The 20,194-nt window shown below is 34.0% G+C and overlaps 1 long non-coding RNA gene across 6 annotated transcripts in view; it reads right to left on the reverse strand.

Moving 5' to 3' along the window:
- The window catches only part of LOC107849914, a 34,168-nt gene extending 29,980 nt beyond the window's left edge, over positions 1–4,188 (reverse strand). For 2 of the 6 annotated variants that reach the window (XR_007048680.1, XR_001668328.2), the window contains exons 1-4: positions 4,022–4,182; positions 3,474–3,566; positions 3,068–3,146; positions 440–585 (exon numbers count right to left, since the gene is read on the reverse strand). This is a non-coding gene — a long non-coding RNA (uncharacterized LOC107849914). Of the gene's footprint in view, positions 1–439; positions 586–2,521; positions 2,677–3,067; positions 3,147–3,473; positions 3,567–4,021 lie in introns of all 6 variants that reach the window. The other 4 variants (XR_007048677.1, XR_007048678.1, XR_007048679.1 and 1 more) reach the window with 4 other exon arrangements.
- Between the last annotated feature and the right edge of the window lie 16,006 nt (positions 4,189–20,194).

Raw genomic sequence — 20,194 nt, forward strand, 5'->3', positions numbered from 1 at the left:
GCCATTCTCGAATCGTTTTAGCGGCCAGTGACACACTTATGGAGGACACTGCAAGCAGTCTTTGTACAGCTTCTTTGTAGTCTTATTGCATAGTTCGTTTTTAGCTTTGTGAATTTTGACTCAGTTTGAGGAGTCCCTTACAAGTTAAATGCTCTAGTTCAACGATTATTTCTTTCCCTGTAACCATATTGGTGTATATCACATCAGTTGATTTGAACTCCTAAATCTTGTCTCAGTATTAATTATAAGCAATTTATGTTCTTGAGTCTTTTTTTGACTTGAGTCGGGGTTTATCAGAAACAACCTCTATATCACACCTCTGAGGTAGTGGTGTTGCGTACACTTACCCTTTCCAGACTGACTTTTATGGGAATATACTGGGTATATTATTGTTGCTTTATGGCTCAATAAGAAGTGAACTGGCAGGAAATGAACTTACATTGATTATTTTTCTGGTATTTCTTGTTTGGAATGTGATTGAACTCTGGGTAGTCTTTTCTATCTTCTGGATATCAATACACCTTCAAGTTTTGATTCCTCAAATCCTCGCTGATGACCGACTGGTTGCGGCCTCCAAAACTATCACTTAGAAGAACAAACGTAGAAACATCTCATCTCAAGTAACTACTATGATGCCAAGTCAAACTACAACAACATTCTGATCAAAGTAAAAAGTATTTGATATTCTCGAGAAGAAGCTACACTAGAACAGTTAGGTCGCAACTAAGTTTCAAAAGATGTTTCCACAAATTTGAAAAAGTTCATGAGTAATAGCATGTATCATTTCCGAAAGTAATATCTTTTCAAATTTAAATAGATTTTACGATGTTAGGCTTCTACTGTAAGTTTTCTGTCAAAGAGAAAAGAACATAATTAAATATATTACTGGATTAGCTCATATGAACAATGCATAATATACAAACTATGAGAATAAGGACATTATAAATCCTTTTCAAGCAAAACAGGGATATACTACCAAACTATGAGAATAAGGACATTGCTTGATTGGCTGAATGACCACATATAGTTGAATAGTAATTGTTGTTTAATATTACGTTAGTCAATATTAGCAATACATCAAACTTCATCTAAACCACTATTAAAAAGTTAATAACAATGTACTTTGACAAACGAAGTTATTAGTTGTTCTTGTATGTATAATCTATGTCTCATCTATTTAAGTGTAGAATACTATATGAAGAATATTATAATAAACGAGCCTATTATAACTTTAAGTGGTTGATAGTGATGAATCAAATTGTATTATAATGAAGGAGCGTATTGTAACCTCAAACGGTTGATATTGAAGAATCAAATTTTTTACAAATTCATTCTTGTTAAGAGAACTTGATTCAGGTGTACACTAATGCAATAAAAAGGAATGCTTCTAAAAAAGAGGAGAAGAGCAAGGCAAAACAAGAGTCTACCAAATCAAACACGTTCTGCTCACAATGAAATCTAAAATAAACTACACTTTGATGCATAATTAGAATGTATAGTTGAAAAATGAAAGTAATTACTGATTTTCACAGAAAAGCCGAATCCATAAAGTATATCTGGGACAGGAATTTCATTGAATACCTAACGTGCATAATGAATGACTAAAAGCATGAAATAACAAAGAAAAAATTGAAACTGCGAAAAGGTAGATAGTAGCAGATACAAAATCGAACATCAAAAATACAAAATAACAAATTCAAAATTGAAGTTGTAGCTATTCAAATTCGTAGGGAAAACTTAAAGCAATATAAAAATTGAACATCACCAAAAAGAGACAAAGGAAGAAGAATGATACATCTGTGATTGAAGATAGTTCAAAGCCTTTCTAGAATTGGATTGAGCACCGCATTACTGATTAGGGGATAAGAGGTAGCAATGGCTATTAGTGGGTTTTGGCAGTTTTTCCGATCATGCTTCCGTGCATTGGATACCCATACTTCGAATCAATTATATAAATCATCTATATTTATATGATTCTGCTTTATTTGGGGCAAATTTTTCCCCAAAAGGAACACACAATATAGCTTTTGACTTATAAACTAAACCAATCTAATAGGCACATCAATCAATCAACTGCCCTTACTTGAAGTCCCCAGTATGAATCATTTATATCCATTCTACTTTATTTGGGGCAATTTTTTTTCCAACAAAAAGAATACTCCATCAATTTTAATTTGTTTATCTTAGTTTTCTTTTTTGTCAGTTTCGAAAAGATTGTCTGTTTCCTTTTTTGACAACTCTTTAATTCTATTTTTACATATGACATGTTTGAGACCATAAAATTAAAGAACATTTTAGTACATTTTACATATCTTTAGTTTAAAACCACAATATTCAAGTTTTATTTACCTTCTTAAACTTCGTACAACAACAACATATTGAATGTAATCACGCAAGTGGAGTCTAGAGAAAATAACACATACACAAACCTTACCTTTACCTTCTTAAACTCCATGACAAGTAATAACCATACAAATAAACTAAAACGAAAGGAGTATGCAATAGAGATCTTTCGACATACCTATGAACCAAGACCATCTAATAGGTTTATCATGAGCTTTTTTAGTCAAACACCTGAATCTATCAGGCATTGTATTCTTTCCACAAACCTCATTTTCACCTTCATCTACTCCGCTATTCTCAGCTTTCATAGCTTTCACGATAAACCCATTTTTCCTACTCAAATAAAACCCACAATTACTACCAAAAAGCCCGAGATATTTGTGTGTCAATTCTAGTTTTAGATGCTTAATTCGGGCCATAGCGAAGGGAAATCAAGAATCTGATAACTCCTAGGCTAATACTACGACTATGACTACGAATACAATAAAAACATACCTAATGCAGTCCCACAAAGTGGAGTCTGGGGAGGGTGGAATGTACGCATACCTTACCCCTCTAAAGGTAAAGATGTTGTTTCCAATAGACCCTCAACTCACAAAATGAAGTCCAAAGCAATCCAAAATGAAGCAACAAAAGTGAAAGCTCAAAGCATATCGAGTGGTAACTAAAACAAAATAATATGATAATCAAAGTACAAGAAACAACATAGCATAACAAAACATACCGTGCATCATTTCTTTTCCCTTGGACTCTCAAAGAGATATTTCAATTCACGAGCCTTATTCTTATTCATCTAATTAGTCCTGCATTCAACAATTAAAATGTGTTAATCATCTGTCAACATGAATTTCCAAAACTTTAAGTTTTTTTCTTTAATGCATTTAATTGCAAAATATATTTTAAGAAGTAGATAGTAGTAACCAATTTCATGATCTATAGGAATTCATGAGGACGTTGATCTCTCCAGTAATAATAGTTAATAAGCTTATCGTTAAGAGCCTAAATAACTGTAGATCCTAAATTATATCTGATATCTCTATACCTAAAGAATAACAGGCGATGGATCATATCTGATGTAGCTAATTGAACTATTCATTTAGGCTGACTTCCAAATGCAATATAAGACTCACCTACATTCTTGAGAAGCTGTGAATAAGAATGCTACCAATCTTGATATTTCAGCCAGAAGAGACATATAAGAGGTGTTGCCTATCGTTCATTACCTAAAATAAGAAAAAGAAAATTACATGATGCAAGCATCAATAATGGAGCAAATAGTGTGAACCAATGAACCACTTCATTGAAAATATAATTCTTCCAGAGCTGAATTATTGACAATCTAGTTTACATAAACTGACACATATAAAATTATAAGAACAAACTATAAAAAGTAATAGTGAAACGAGTAGTTCAATTAGCTACATCATATATGATGAATTAACTTAATTGTTTGCTTTTGAAGAGCACAAACAAAGACCAATTTTCTAATTGTGACATTTTCTCAAACATCTAATGTGACTACAACTAACAAAATTCAAATTTAATGATTGTAGCTGAAGCACCAAATAAAGCACCGAAATTGAAATAAAAATAAAACCAATCAAATAAAAAATTGGCAAAAGAAAACCTCAAATGAAAAATGGAATAGAAGAAGAAGGCAGTAGAGGCTAAAGTTTACTCGAGATTGTACATGGCCCTTCCATAGAGATTTAATTGAGATGATGAGGGTTGATTGTGATTGTTCTCTCTACAGTTTTGTTAGAGATGATTGAAAATAGCCGATGCTTCTGGATTTTCATTGACTTATTAAACTTGCCTTGCAATAAGTCATATTTACAACACTGCCCTTGATCGTCCTTACTTCACCTTTCTATATAGTAGAAATATATACTAGATAATGAAGGGCTCGTTTATGGGCCCAATATTATAATTTTAAATATATTTATAGTTATTTAATTAATATTTTTAGAAAATAATTATTAATATTTTTAAGTAAACACAATAGAAAGCACAAGTAGAAATCACACTATATAATAAAATATAACTTTTTTTTTTATAAAATCAAATGATATCTTACAAATTATTTAAGTTTTCATAATTAACATTAAAATATCATACACTCTAGTGCTTATTTTAATATCAGATCAAACACATTCTCTTATATTAAACAACTAATTTTAATATTCTACTTTATTTAAAAACTATACAAGAGAATAAATTAAAATTGTAAATATCTATTTATTAACATTTTTTTATAGAATCATACGAAGCAATAAAAAATACTAATCCATACGTAAATTGATTTTAAATTAAATTCATTTCATGTGTGCTTACAAGCAGAAATAAGGGCATGGATGAAAGTTTTAATGAATCATAATGTTAAAAGATTGCTTTTATGTCTTGTCTTATATATGTCAAGAATAGGAGATTAATTTAATATAGTAAACAAGAATTTCTTTTAGAATGGTTTGTCTATCTGATGAGGAAATTTACTATCTCAAATAAGAAGAATCTAAAGAATTAACAAAAGTTAACATGATATGTGTTATACTAATTTAACATGAGGTATTTAATATTGAATTTTAAATATGTTGTTTAAAATAATTTTAGCAGATGATTAGTAAGTATTATGTTTCCATAATTTATATGTATTGTAAATCTTTGTAATGATATGTATGAAGTGAAGTTTTGAAATTATGGAGGGATTCGCTTATTGTGTATAATATAATAGATACACCCCTATTCAATAATTATGAGTATTTTTTTAATTATTTTACTATAATATAGTAATAACTACTTTATGCAATTAAATGTGTAGCCAAAATTAATTTTAGTTTTTTATCATTTATAGAACATATGTGAGTATTTACACATCGACTGATAAACTATGTCTCCCAATATTTTAATTTATATAACTTTGATTAGACATCGAATTCAAGATACATGAAAAAATTTCACAATGTTTATTCTGTGGTTTTGGATAAGAGAAGAGAAAGTTTTTCTGAAATTAAAATTAAAAATATTTAAATGGGAAAAACTTCAAATATAATTTCTCTTTAGATTTAAAATTATTCTTTTCATTTGATTCAAGTATATTATTTAAATAAATAAGAAAAAAAGAAAAAAAGTGTATAATCATGAATTCTTAAGATGATCATGAATTCTTAACCTATTGCATAAAGAAAATTTTAAGGAAAGAACTTCTCCATAACCTTTTGAAGAAAAACAATGAGCCCCACTTCTTTAAGATGTCACTTGATTTTTTAAAATTTTTCAAAGCATGGTCATTAGAATTTTCTGGAACATGAATTTATTTTGAAATATCCCATCCTTTGCATGTTGTACAATAAGTTTAAGCTAGATTTTTTGTTAATTGACAAATTTGACCTTGGTTGTCCTAGTTATGGCTCTTCTTTATATAAAAACTAGATAGGTATGGCACGAGCCCAATGCCTAACTTTGCTATAAATCTTAATAATCAAGTTGTATATAAAGATCAATATAAACTAACTGTTGCATATATAAATACATTTGAATATACAACAATATCACCATCATGAACATATCATAAGATCCCAAATATATATTTTATACAACCATAGAAATATCATATTACTGGATGCTCACATGACTTTTATATATCAATAATCTGAAAGCAAGATAATCAATATTCACCCTTCAATTCAACAATTCCATAAAACTGAAAATTCAGATAAGCAAACCTTGTTCCAAGTAGCATAAATCTCGACACGCTTAGCCCTGATTGCAAACTTTTAACATGTTTTGCGTTTCTTCCATATTGGTTGAAGCAAGAGTAACAATGCATATGAGCTACAGTCAAGAAAGGAGCAGAAAATTAGTCATATCTTCAATGCACTTCATGCCAAGTAGCATCAGATAAGAAGTGTCTTATAAAAGACACCAAAGGCTAAGAGGCAGAGAATACACATCCAACAGGATTGAGTAGCAATTTCATAAGGTAAATAAAATAGAAATGCATGACATGTGATTAATTGCAGTCATAGAAACATGTCCGCGCCCACTAAGTGAAGATTGTAGTAGGCGAGTAAGTTTAGAATCTCGATATGGAAAATGAGATGCTTTCCCTTCACTTAATTTTCCAATGACCTTAACAAAATAGGGTTCAGCTCCAAAATTACATGCACTAATTTTAATAGGAAGAAATAGATATGCAAGTGCAAAAAGGCTTACCTATCTTTACATCATCAACGGATTTGCCTCATTTTACTTTTCTTTTTAGTCCTAATAAATTATGCTAATATCTTTTGCAGTTTGGAAATCTTGAGAACTAGTTTAATCACATAAAGGCCCCAGGTCTTGAATGAATATATCCATAACCTCCCCTATTATCTCTTATATATTTTTATCCATCATTAGATGATTATAATATCAAAGCATTATTGCTCATATTTGAACTAAAAAATGACACTCTACCTTACCATTTTTGTCATGAGTAGGAGTCAGAAATAGCATTTGTGACTAATATTTCTCTGCAATAGTTTACTAAAGGGTCAAATTGGAAAGAACTTGCTAAATTGAAAAATCCTAAAAAATACTCTTCTTATTACAATTACATGTTTTTTCCTATAACCATGGTGTCCGGACTGAATCTACCAGATAATTCTAACCCCAACCAACACAGATACCGATTAACTTTGTAACAAGATTTAAACTGATGAAAAGAAATCACCCTGTGTTCTTGTACCTAATGTGTTTTTGAATCATTGTTGATCCAACACTTTTGTGGTTAAGACTAAAACACTATTTCCTCAAATAACAGTGAAGATTGAGACTTCTATGGATAATAATAAAGCATTCTGAAGGATAACATGCATCAATTAAACTTCATGAATACATAGGAAAAATTCCTGAGAGTTACCGTAATTCATTCTTTGTGAGAATGAGCCTTGATGTGCAACCTGTAAAAAAATGATAAAATAGAAGATTAATGGACGTTGTACTTTAAAAAATAAATGTTAGGCAATTTGAGACGCCATACAAGACCAAAAAGAGAAAAACTGAGAGCACGAAAGAGTACCTATGAATTCGGAGCAGGTTGCATCCCATCTCTTTTAAAAGATCCATCAGCAGCCTTTGTCGTTCCCTTTGAATCACCTTACCAAACTAAGTCATTTCACTCTGTTAGTTGCTCTCAAGTTGGATGATCTAATTTATCTAGATACTAATCATTACAACTTAAATATATATCCTGAAGGCACTTGTACAAAAAAACTAATGTTTCTTAGGCTAATATGATAACTACAGAAAATAGCAAATGTATACACAAACAAAATAAAAAATGTATCTGAAATGTCATAATGGACACATAGCAATTATCCAAAATTTAAACTTAATCTTGTCTGCAAACGCACCAAAGAAAGAAGCACACTGACATAAGACACAACTACACAATTTTCTTCTTCTGTCTTATTGTATTAATCTTCATGTAGCTAACTTTAAAAATTCAAGCAACCACATCAATTGCTTCTCCTTTTCAAACTCGAATATTTTCAAAGGGCCAAGATAGGATACATTTCATGGGCAAAGTCTGCACAACCCGATGAAATGATACTTTCAATTAAAAAAAACAATTACCTGTCATTCCAAGTAATGGATATCAGTAAGCCTTCACTAAAAATACATTAAGTCCTACACAAATTCAATATGAAGAAGCTAGAATTAATTACCCACATTCTCTTGGCTTATACCTCTACCTTTTCAATTTCTCCTTTTGGTTCTTTTTCATCTGATGTAGCAGAGTCTGCATTGCCTTCTGCACCTGACAAAGCATCATCGCCCACAGCTGGAGGAATCTTGAACATTTCATCAAATTCCAAAACTGTAAATTTCTCTTTTGATTCTCCTTTCAGTGGCTCAATAAGTTCAAGCATTGTTGGTCTCTTCTTAGGTCGATTTTGAGCACAAATGAGAGTAACAAAAACCATTATTTTTAATTCTTCCTCCACATAGTTTGTGTTCAGCCTTAGGTCTATAATTTTACTGAACTTCCCTTCACGTGTAAGGGGTAGAGCCCAATCAGTGATTGTGCATTTCATAGTGTCATTGAGCTTCTCAATCGGTTTCTTGCCGCTAGCAAGCTTTAGCAAGAGAACACCAAAGCTTTAGACATCACAACTCTTCGATGCCTTCCCTAACATTGCATATTTTGGTGTGAGTCATTTAGTGTATGCTCCAAAACAAAAATACTCTCTATGTAAGGTCATTATTCTGATAGTGTCTGATAGAAAGAATTAAACCACAAAAGGAAATGACATAACAGTTGTAGCCTGCAAAGCATTTAACTTACATAAAATTAATAAGAACTCAACGCGAATTGCATATTACATAATAGCAATTATTAGTAATAGAATCTTCATGATGTTCCATCGATCGAATCCAACATATTCTGTCTTGCTCGTGCATCAATCTGAGCACCAAGTTGAGCTGCTATAAGCCAATCATAATCATCATTAACTAAATTTATCATATCCACTGCTGAATTTGCATTTATATTATTTTGACGTTACTGCTATGATTTTGGGAAAACTTCAGCTTCAGGAGATGCATAATGTAAGTGCAACCTAAAATCACAATCAACACAATGGTAGAATCAACAATTAAGATCTACATTATCGTGACAGACATCACAAATAAAATCAGTGATGAAGAGTGGATTAAAAATGAGCTTAAGTTCATGATTATGTTGCTTGGATAGGTGGACAGTTTAAGGCAAAAGGGCACAGTGCATGTGGATATCAAAGTCACAGCGACAACAGCTAAAGCTAAGCCTTTGCCATTAGAGCCACAAACATTGCAGAAATAGGAACAGTTTGAGTAAGTTGGAGTTGGGAGAAGGGTCAAGTGGTGGGAAGATGACATGAATGGTCAAAAAAACGAGGAGCGTTGAGGCAGTTCTCGTGAAGAAAATATTGGCAGCTATTGTAGCCATAGAAATTAGACTTTTTAGTAATGTTTGATTACTCACATTAAGGTTGTTTTCATTAGTGAATGTTATTTAAGTGAGAAGATTAAAAAGATAACAATACATACCTGTAAGTACAAGAACTAATGTATTTGGGAACCCCAACTTTTCGACCAGAAAATATCTCATGGATAAAACATCATTAATGCTCATCCTGTGTGTGGACTCACCGTCTTCATTCACTACTATCTTCTTATAATATGGATGGTGATTCCAAAGCCATAAATCCAAAATAATCAACACTGCCATCTGAATATTGAGTTCGCCACGGATTCTTCTACAGAGGAAAACAATGGGACAGAAACTATTAGAGATAGTTGTGGTGAATATTTGAATCATAATTGTGATGTAAAATTAAATTTGGTATCCACCGAAGCGAATGGTTCTTTAATTGTAGAAGTTTCTGTTGATGCTAATGTTAGTGGGTTTACTGAATAAAATAGACCATTGAATTCATCTGCCTTCAGTGAAGTTACTGAGTTATCAACCACTACAAAAATAACAGGAAATGGATAGCTTCTTCAGCTCAAGATCTGTCATGCCCCAAATCCCATTGGGATGGACAGACACATATTTTGAGAAAACCAACTCGTAACCCTGTACTTTTCATGCATGTAACTATGACATTCAAAGGTCATGCTAGTATGAATACGATGAATTGATAAAAACAAACCACATAAGTAAGTCCAAACCTACATATACAAGACTTGGCCGTTGGGGCCACAACGTTAAAAGAACACAATGCTACCACACTTAAATTTACATTAGTCTGCAAAGCCTCTAAAAGATACATGGGCTTAGTTGAGGTCGGGACAAACCCCCGCCTTGCTCATAACTACTATACAATACCAAAATACATATAAAAAACTTGAAAAGCTTCGAATCAACTTGGAGCTCACCAATAACCGCTGGATGTCCTGTGCTCTTACTGGGGTGGTCTACTAGTTGGAGTACTTGTACCTACGTCATGAAACATAGCGTCCCCCATAAGGGGTGTCAATACAAAAAGTGTACTGAGTATGTACGACATCAAGTGACTATAAATAAAACAAGAGCTCAACAAAATCAGTTATCAATATGTAACTATAAAGATAAGGATACAATACCAACTTTACTTGTACTTATGGGATCATGTACATTACATCCTTTAATTTATTTTATTCTTATTTACTTTGTAAAATTATAAGGCATGATATAAATCGCCAGCTGATCAGTGGTAAAAGAGGATGACCCATGCTAGGCATTTTAACCCCCAGGATACGGACCTTATAAGTACACAAATCGGAATCGACCCATGCTAGGCTTTCTTTACGCTCCAGGGATACCATCCGAAATGTTAGGATCGACCCATACTAGGTGTTTCTTCCATCCCTGGGATACCACCCAAGAATAAATAGAATCATTTCAGATTATTCTTTTCATCTTTAAAGTAGTTGTTTTGGTAGTCATGTATTAGATTTGGAACTTTGGACTAGTAGAATAAGGTATGCAAATACGCACTACATAAAGTAGCAATGAGGTAGGATACATAATAATAGAAATATAACACATAGAAGCTTAACTAACACCATAGGTCATGTTGAATAAGAGAATGACTCATAAAGCTTATTTATGAAAACACCTATATCATACTAGTATCTAGAAGAGAAAATGGGCAGATTTAGTAACAGACACATCTTTAGGAGCTTTAACAACCTAACAAGTTAGAATAAGGCTGTTAGCCACCTTGGAGGTTGTACACTGTATTTAAGTATAATTTGAAAGAAAGAATACTTAGGAAGCTTATTTTGTAACAAAGGAGTTAGATTCATGCCAAAGAGTATATGATCAATAAACCATACATACCTTGCTGCACAGCTAATCACACTCTTACTCAATACTCTTCCTTTTTTATTATTAATCTACAATAGAATAAAACTGGTATTAGCAGCTAATTAACACATTCACGCCATTTAAACTTACCAAAATAGTATGCGGATAGTAACCGACAATTATCTAATCAAAGGGTGTTGTTTCAACCTCGTTCTTCTCCAATTACATTCATATTCAATGTAACTTCTTATAAGATCCCCCTTAACAATTTTGTCTTTATTGTACTCTTAAAATGGTATACCAAGTGGTGTGGGCAGTAAGCATATGCGACATTCAATTCAGTGGTGTACCTTATACCCTCCTTCTACCTTTCATTGGAAACCATTCACACCTTTTCCCCAATATCAACCAAGCAACCCCCAACATATATACATATAATAATTCCAAAATAGCCCCAAATATCCATATAAAAACCAAATATTGAACACACCATCCCTTAAGTTCTTAACAACAACATATATACGATTTCTACCAACACATGTATCAAAAAGGGTAAAAATAGACAGTACACATACCTTAATTTCAGTGGTAGTTTATTCCCTTAATGTATATATCTTTAATAGCTTTATCCCTTAACTCACAAACCAAAAGTGAAGAGAAAAATCTCTTAATAATCAAGAATAAAGGGACTGCCAAACTTAAAAAGGGATATATTATAGTTTAATCATGGAGAACATAATTCTTATAGTATTCTTAAGATGTGCTCATGATTTGTTCACTTACCTTTATATTGGAAGAAAGGTAAATCCCAAGAACCCTAGTGGAATTTTAGGGTTGCTGCATAGCTAAGAAAGAACAAGAGAGAAAATCTTGAAAGTTGTTTTTTTGGCTAGTTAAAATGAGTTGGTTGCAACCCCTTTAAAAGAATCTTCTTTTGTCTGACTTTCTGGGCTGTTTTTGTGCCATAATTTATCGAGTAGGTGATGCACCTACTTGCTCATTATATTGGGCCTTTGTGGATCTAAAACCTTTGGGCCTTGGCTGCCCATTCTCCTCTCTTTTTCTCCTTCAAATTGGGCCAGAATTAAACTAAGTAGGTGGTAGTTTACTTAGCCCAATAAACTGGTCAAGAGAGTCTTAATAGGTGATGCACCTACTTAGTTCTTAGGTTGGTTAAAAGGTCAAAGTAGGTGATTCACCTACTAGCTTAAATCAGTCAAGCAAGCACCTTAATATTTTATTCTATTTTAAGATCAAAATACTTATAGTTAAACTTAAAACTTATGTACACTTAGTCACTTCATCCCTTAGATTCAAATACCTACTTAAGGGCCCAAGTTTAGATACTCTCATCAATGGTAACTTAATCGTACCACGTTTTAATATACGTGGCAATTCCTTCAAACCTATCTTACCATTACTAATCTTATAGGATAATCGAGCCCATTACCTACCCCATAAATCTATATCAAGTGTCACATGAGTATAACTAGTACATGCAGAATATACGGTGTTACATCCTACCCCCCTTAGAAGCATTCGTCCTCGAATGCTAGCATAACTAGCTACCCTAAATGAATATAATACTAAATTTAAACTCGTTGTTATCCACATAACACTTGTGTATTTATACTTACTTGTTTATGCCCCAAAATCAGCATCCTTGGACTTTCTCATTGGATTCAAATAAATGAGGGTACTTTGACTTTATTACTTCTTTGGCTTCCCATATGATTTCCTCTACTTGCAGGCTCCTTTAAAGCACTTTTAGTGAAGCTACTTCTTTATTTCTTAACTTCTTAACCGGTCGATCGAGTATAGCAATAAGCACTTTTTCATAGGTGAGTTCTTCCGTAACCTGCATATCTTTAGTAGGAGTAATATGAGATGGATCTCCTATACACTTACGGAGCATTGAGACATGAAACACCGGATGCACCATTGAAATCTCTTGGGGTAGTTTTAACTCGTATGCCACTTGGCCAAATCTTTGAATAATTTTATATGGCCCTATATAGCAGGGACTTAGTTTTCCCTGTTTACCAAACCTCATTTCCCCTTTCATTGAAGACACCTTCAAGAACACCCAATCTCCTATAGCAAAATCTAACCCTCTTCTTCTAGTATCTGCATATTATTTATGTCGGATTTGAGATATTTCTAACCGTTGTTGTATCACCTTAACTTTTTCTATAGCTTGATGAATAAGATCTGGCCCAAATAAGGTAGTTTCACCCACTTCAAGCCACCCAATTAGTAATGTACACTTTCTGCCATATAAAACTTCATAAGGTTCCATTTTGATACTCGAGTGATAACTATTGTTGTATACAAACTCAATTAGTGGCAAATGATCATCCCAATTACCTTTGAAGTCCAATACATACGCAACATATCCTCTAGTGTTTGGATTGTACGTTCCGCCTATTTATGCTTAAACTCACTTGCGTTCCCAAACTCTTCTAGAATGACCTCCAAAAATGTGTGGTAAATTGAGTTCTCCTATCAGATATAATAGAGATTGGGACTCCATGCAGCCAAACTATCTCTTTAATATATAATTTTGCATACTCTTCAGCTGTGTAAGTGGCCTTAATTGGTAGGTTGTATGCTGATTTGGCGAGTCTATCAACTATTACCCATATAGAATCAAACTTTTGAGGCGAGAAAGGTAGACCAGTGATGAAATCCATGTTAATCATATCCCACTTCCAAGTTGGGAGCTACATAAGCTGCATATAACCTCCAGGCTTTTGGTGCTCCACTTTCACTTGTTGACAATTTGGACATTCAGCTATAAATTCTGCAATGTTCTTCTTTATATCGCCCCACCAATACACCTCTTTCAAGTCATGATACATTTTAGTTGAACCAGGATGGATAGAATATCTTCAATGATGTGCCTCTGTCATAATCCACTTTCATTGCCATCTACATTAGGTACACATAATCTGTTTTGGCACCGAAGTATTCCTTCTTCTGTAAGTTTAATTGCCTTTGTCATACCTTGTTGTACATACTCCTTAAGCTGTAAAAGAATCGGATCTATGTATTACTTCTCTTTAACTTCGGCTACTAATGAGGATTCTGCTGCATTTTTCACAATAACGCCTTTGTTTGAATATTCAAGAAGGCGAATCCCCAAGCTAGCTAATTGATGTAGATCTTTAGTTATCCCTTGATTTCTGCGGGCCACCTATAATTACTTTCCATTGCCTTACAACTTAGCGCATCAGCTACCACATTTGCTTTCCTCGGATGATATAAGATATCAACATCATAGTCTTTTAACAGCTCAAGCCACCTTCGCTGCCACAAATTTAAGTCCCTCTGGTTAAAGAGGTACTGCAAACTCTTGTGGTCAATATATATATCAACATGAACCCCATACTAGTAGTGGCACCATATTTTTTAAGCAAATATAACTGTTGCTAACTCAAGATCATGTGTTGGATAATTCTTCTCGTGTTGCCGCAACTGTCTTGATGCGTAAGCTATTACTTTACCATGTTGCATAAAAACACATCCTAAGACAACTCCTGAAGTATCACAATATACCACATAGCCTTCCATGCCATCCGAAAGTATCAATATGGGTGTAGAAGTCAACTTATTCTTTAAATCTTGAAAATTTCTTTCACAAGTTTCATTCTATTGAAACTTAGCTTCTTTGTGTGTTAGCTTTGTTAAAGGTGTAGAAATAGAAGAAAACCCCTCAATGAACCTTCTATAATAACATGCCAAGCCTAGGAAACTACGAACCTCCATAGGCGTCGTAGGTCTTGGCTAGTTCTTCACTGCCCCTATCTTTTGAAAATTAATTCTTATCCCTTTATCAGATATAATGTGACCCAAGAATGCTACCGATTTTAACCAAAACTCATATTTGGAGTACTTCACATACAGCTTACGATCACGAAGAATTTGTAACACCTGTCACAAATGATTACCATGTTCTTCTTTCGATCTTGAATACACCAGAATATCATCTATAAATACGATATAAAATACATCCAAGAATGGCTTAAACACTTTATTCATCAAATCCATGAAAGCTACCAGTGCATTAGTTAGCCCAAATGACATAACTAAAAACTCAAAATGACCATATCGCGTGCGGAAAACTGTTTTGGGTATATCATTCTCCTTCACTCTCAGTTGGTGATAACCTGAGCTTAAGTCGATCTTTGAGAAGTACTTAGCACCTTGTAACTGATCAAACAAATCATCAATTCTAGGAAGGGGATATTTGTTCTTAATTATCACCTTATTCAATTGTCGCTAATCAATACACATTCTCAAAGTGCCATCTTTCTTACGTACAAATAATACGGGTGCACCCCAAGGAGATATACTAGGCCATATGAAACCCTTTTTCAACAAATCTTTTAATTGTTCCTTCAATTTATGTAATTCTGCAGGGGCTATTCTATACGATGAAATAGAAATTGGTTGATTACCTGGGATCACATCAATACCAAACTCTACTTCTTTTTCTGGAGGTAAACCCAGAAGTTCTTCAGGAAATACGTCAAGAAATTCATTTACCATTAAGATGGATTAAAGAGCCGGTGACTCTGCCTCTATATCTTTCACCCTTACTAGATGACATATGTATCCTTTGCACATCATATTTTTTGCCTTAATATAATAAATAAACTTACCCCTTCATGCCTTAATAATATCCCTCCACTCAAGGACTATTTCTTTTGGAAAATAAAAATGCACCCTCTTGGCTCGGCAATCCACTGTAGCATAACAAGAAGACAACCAATCCATACCCTTTATAATATCAAAATCTACCATTTCTAGCTCCACAAGGTCAGCTAATGTATCACAATTACAAACAGTTACTATACAATTTTGATAAACTCTTCTAGCTATAATAGACTCGCCAATTGGTGTAGACACCTTGAATGTCTTAGCTAGTGACTCCTGTGTTTTTTTAAACTTTCTAGCAATTAATGGAGTGACATATGATAATGTAGAACCTGGATCAATTAATGCATATACCTTATGTGAAAAGATGGACAATATACCTGTAATAACGTCAGGAAAAGCGTCCAAATTTTGCCGACCCGCTAGAGCATATGTACGATTATAAACACCACAAGAACTAGCTCCCTTAACACCCCTACCACGACTAGTAGACATCTGATGACCCCTACCAAAAGAAAGAACTGATGGTGATGATGCAACAGTAGATCCAGTAGGTCGTGCCATATCAGTTATGCCTCCTTTTGTGCAATCTCTCATTATGTGTCTTGGTGTGACACACCAATAACAAGAATCTGTCCCAAACCAACATACACCTAAATAATTTCTTCCACAATGCTTACAAAGTTGTTTAGGAGGTCTTGATTGACTTGTACCTCTTTGCTCCCGATACCCTCCTACTTGCAAACCTTGACTCTCACTTCTTTGCCCAAATTGATTTCCCTTAAACCCCTGGAATCGAGGAGGAACACCTAATATGGAGTAGAAAAGTGATGGTCTAGGGGGTCTATAAAATAACTGACACCTGAATTCACTTTGAGATGGAGAAAATTGTCCCATAGATCTAGCCTTCTTAAAGTGCTCTCTTTCCAGTTCTTGTGTCCTTCTTTGCCTTTGACCCTCCATTTTTTGTGCAAAAGCTTGTATTCTTGCTATATCCATGTCTTTATTCAAGGCAACAATAGTACAATCTCTAACCAAATATAGGTCCGATCTATCCACATATCGCTAAACTCTATCCTCCATAGTAGCCACTATATTAGGAGCATATCTGGCCAAATAATTAAATTAAAGACTGTACTCCCTCACGCTCATGTTTCCTTGGAGAAGATTTAAGAACTGATCTGCACAGGTCTCCCAATCTTGAATGGAAGAAAATGATCAAGAAATGATATTTTGAACTCTTCCCAACTACCTGAAAGTACACCTATACCCCTTGATTTTTTCCAACCTTCATACCATAATATAGCCACCCTTTTTAATCAATATGTTGCTAACTCAACTGTCTCTTAACTAGATACATACATAACATCCAAAGCCCTTTGAATCTGATTAATAAAGTCTTGGGGATATTCATTAGGGTCTGACCTAATGAACTAGAGAGGGTCTAATTTAAGGAAATCCTTTGTCCGTAGACTAGCTGCCCTATCCACACCACTAGAACCCATAATTGGACTAGCTTGTCCTTGACCTTGTCCAGCAACTATACGTGTTAATAATTGTATCGCATTCCTCAAATCTTGCTCAGTAGCATTAATAGGTACCTCTGGGGTACTTCTCTCCTCCTTAGCTCCTCTGGAGATAGATGGGTAGAAGAAGTTTGTGATGCAATCACATCTTGAGCCTCACTTTGATCAGTATGTCTAGGTGGTGATTTACTTGTCCCTTTTCCAACGCTACATCTACTTGCTTACTTTTACCCTTACTCCTTCTTGTAACCGACATCTTTACTATATTGAGAAAAAAATATTCAAGATTAAATTACAAATCAACCTACATTATTGGCTCTATCGCACGATCTAAAGAATGAAAAAAAATCAACTCCTAAATTCCTCGTAGCCTCCTACTTAGAGATGTGGTGCACAACACATCCATAAGCAAGACTCTACACCGATACGAATTTGCAGAAGATTCCCTAGGATGACCTGCTCTGATACCACTTTTGTCACGCCCTAAATCCCATTGGGACGGACAGACACCTATTTTGGGAGAACCAACTCGTAACCCGGTACTTTTTATGCATTAACTATAACATTCAAAGGTCATGCTAGTATGAATACGATGCATTGATAAAAAAAACCACGTAAGTAAGTCCTAACCTATAAATATAAGACTTGGCCATTGGGGCCACAACGTTAAAAGAACACAATGCTACCATACTTAACTTCACATTAGTTTGCAAAGCCTCTAAAAGACACATGGACTTAGTTAAGGTTGGGACAAACCTCCACCTTGATCATAACTACTATACAATACCAAAATACATATAACAGACTCAGAAAGCTCCGATCAACTTGGAGCTTACCAATAGCCACTGGATGTCTTGTGCTCCTACTAAGGTGGTCTACTAAAAGGAGTACATGTACCTGCGGTATAAAACATAGCGTCCCCTACGAGGGGTGTCAATACAAAGAGTGTACTGAGTATGTACGGCATAAAATGACTATAAATAAGACAAGAGCTCAACAAAATCAGTTATCAATATGTAACTACAAAGATAAGGATAGAATACCAACTTTGCTTGTACTTATGGGATCATGTACATTACATCCTTTACTTTGTTTTATGCATCTTTACTTTGTAAAATTATAAGGCGTGATACAAATGACCAGCTGATCAGTGGTAAAAGAGGATGACCTATGCTAGGCATTTTAACCCCAGGGATACGGTCCCCATAAGTATACAAATCGGGATCGACCCATGCTAGGGTTTTCTTTCGCCCTGGGATACCACCCGTAATGTTGGGATTGACCCATGCTAGGTGTTTCTTTCACCCCTGGGATACCACCCAAGAATATATAGAATCACTTCTGATCATTCTTTTCATCTTTAAAGTTATTGTTTTGGTGGTCATGTATTAGATTTGGAACTTTAGACTAGTAGAATAAGGTATGCAAATACACACTAGATGCAGTAGCAATGAGGTAGTATACAAAATTATAGAAATATAACACATAGGAGCTTAACTAACACCATAGGTCATGTTGACTAAGAGAACAACTCATAAAGCTTATTTCTGGAAACAACTATATGATACTAGTATCTAGATGGGAAAATGGACAGATCTAGTAACAAACACATCTTAGGAGCTTTAACAACCTAACAAGTTAGAATAACGTTGTTAGCCACCTCGGAGGTTGTATGCTACATTTAAGTATAATTTGAAAGGAAGAACACTTAGGAAGCTTACTTTGTAACAAGGGAGTTAGATTCATGCCAAAGAGTATAGGATCAATGAACCATACATACCTTGTTGCACAACTAATCACACTTTTACTTAACGCCCTTCCTTTTTCATTATTAATCTACAATAGTATAAAACTGGTATTAGCAGCTAATAACACATTCATGCTATTTAAACTTACCAAAACAGTAAGCGGGTAGTAACCCATAATTAACTAATCCAAGGGTGTTCTTTCAACCTCGTTCTTCTCCAATTACATTCACATGCAATGTAACTTCTTATAAGATATCCCTTAATAGTTTTGTCTTTATTGTACTCTCAAAATGGTATACCAAGTGGTGTGGGCAGGAAGTATATGCGACATTCAATTTGGTGGCGTACCATTATACCCTCCTTCTACCTTTCATTGGAAACCATTCACACCTTTCCCCCAACATCAACCAAGCAGCCCCCAACATATATACATAAAATCATTTCAAAATAGCTCCAAATATCCATATATCAACCAAATATTGAACTCACCATCCCTTAAGTTCTTAACAACAACATATATACAATTTCTACTAATACATATATCAAAAAGGGTAAAAATGGACAGTATCCATACCTTAATTTTGGTGGTATTTTATTCCCTTAATATATATATCTTTAATAACTTGATCCCTTTACTTACAAACCAAAAGTGAAGAGAAAAATATCTTAATAATCAAGAATAAAGGGACTGCCAAACTTAAAAAGGGATATCTTATAGTTTAATCATGGAGAACATAATTTTTATAGTATTCTTAAGATTATTTGTTCACTTAACTTTAACTTGGAAGGAAGGTAAATCCCAAGAACCCTAGTGGAATTTTAGGGCTACTACATAGCTAAGAGAGAACAAGAGAGAAAATCTTGAAAGTTGTTTTTTTGGCTAGTTAAAATGAGCTAAAAGAGCTGGTTTCAACCCCTTTAAAAGAATCTTCTTTTGGCCGAATTTCCTATCTATTTGGGGCCATAATTTATCAAGTAGGTGATGCACCTACTTGCCCATTATATTGGGCCTTTGTGGATCTAAAATCTTTGGGCCTTGGCTGCCCATTCTCCTCTCTTTCTCTCCTTCAAATTGGGCCAGAATTAAACTAAGTAGATGGTAG

The sequence above is a fragment of the Capsicum annuum genome, chromosome 12 (genome assembly GCF_002878395.1).
Source record: "Capsicum annuum cultivar UCD-10X-F1 chromosome 12, UCD10Xv1.1, whole genome shotgun sequence".
NCBI lineage: Eukaryota > Viridiplantae > Streptophyta > Magnoliopsida > Solanales > Solanaceae > Capsicum > Capsicum annuum.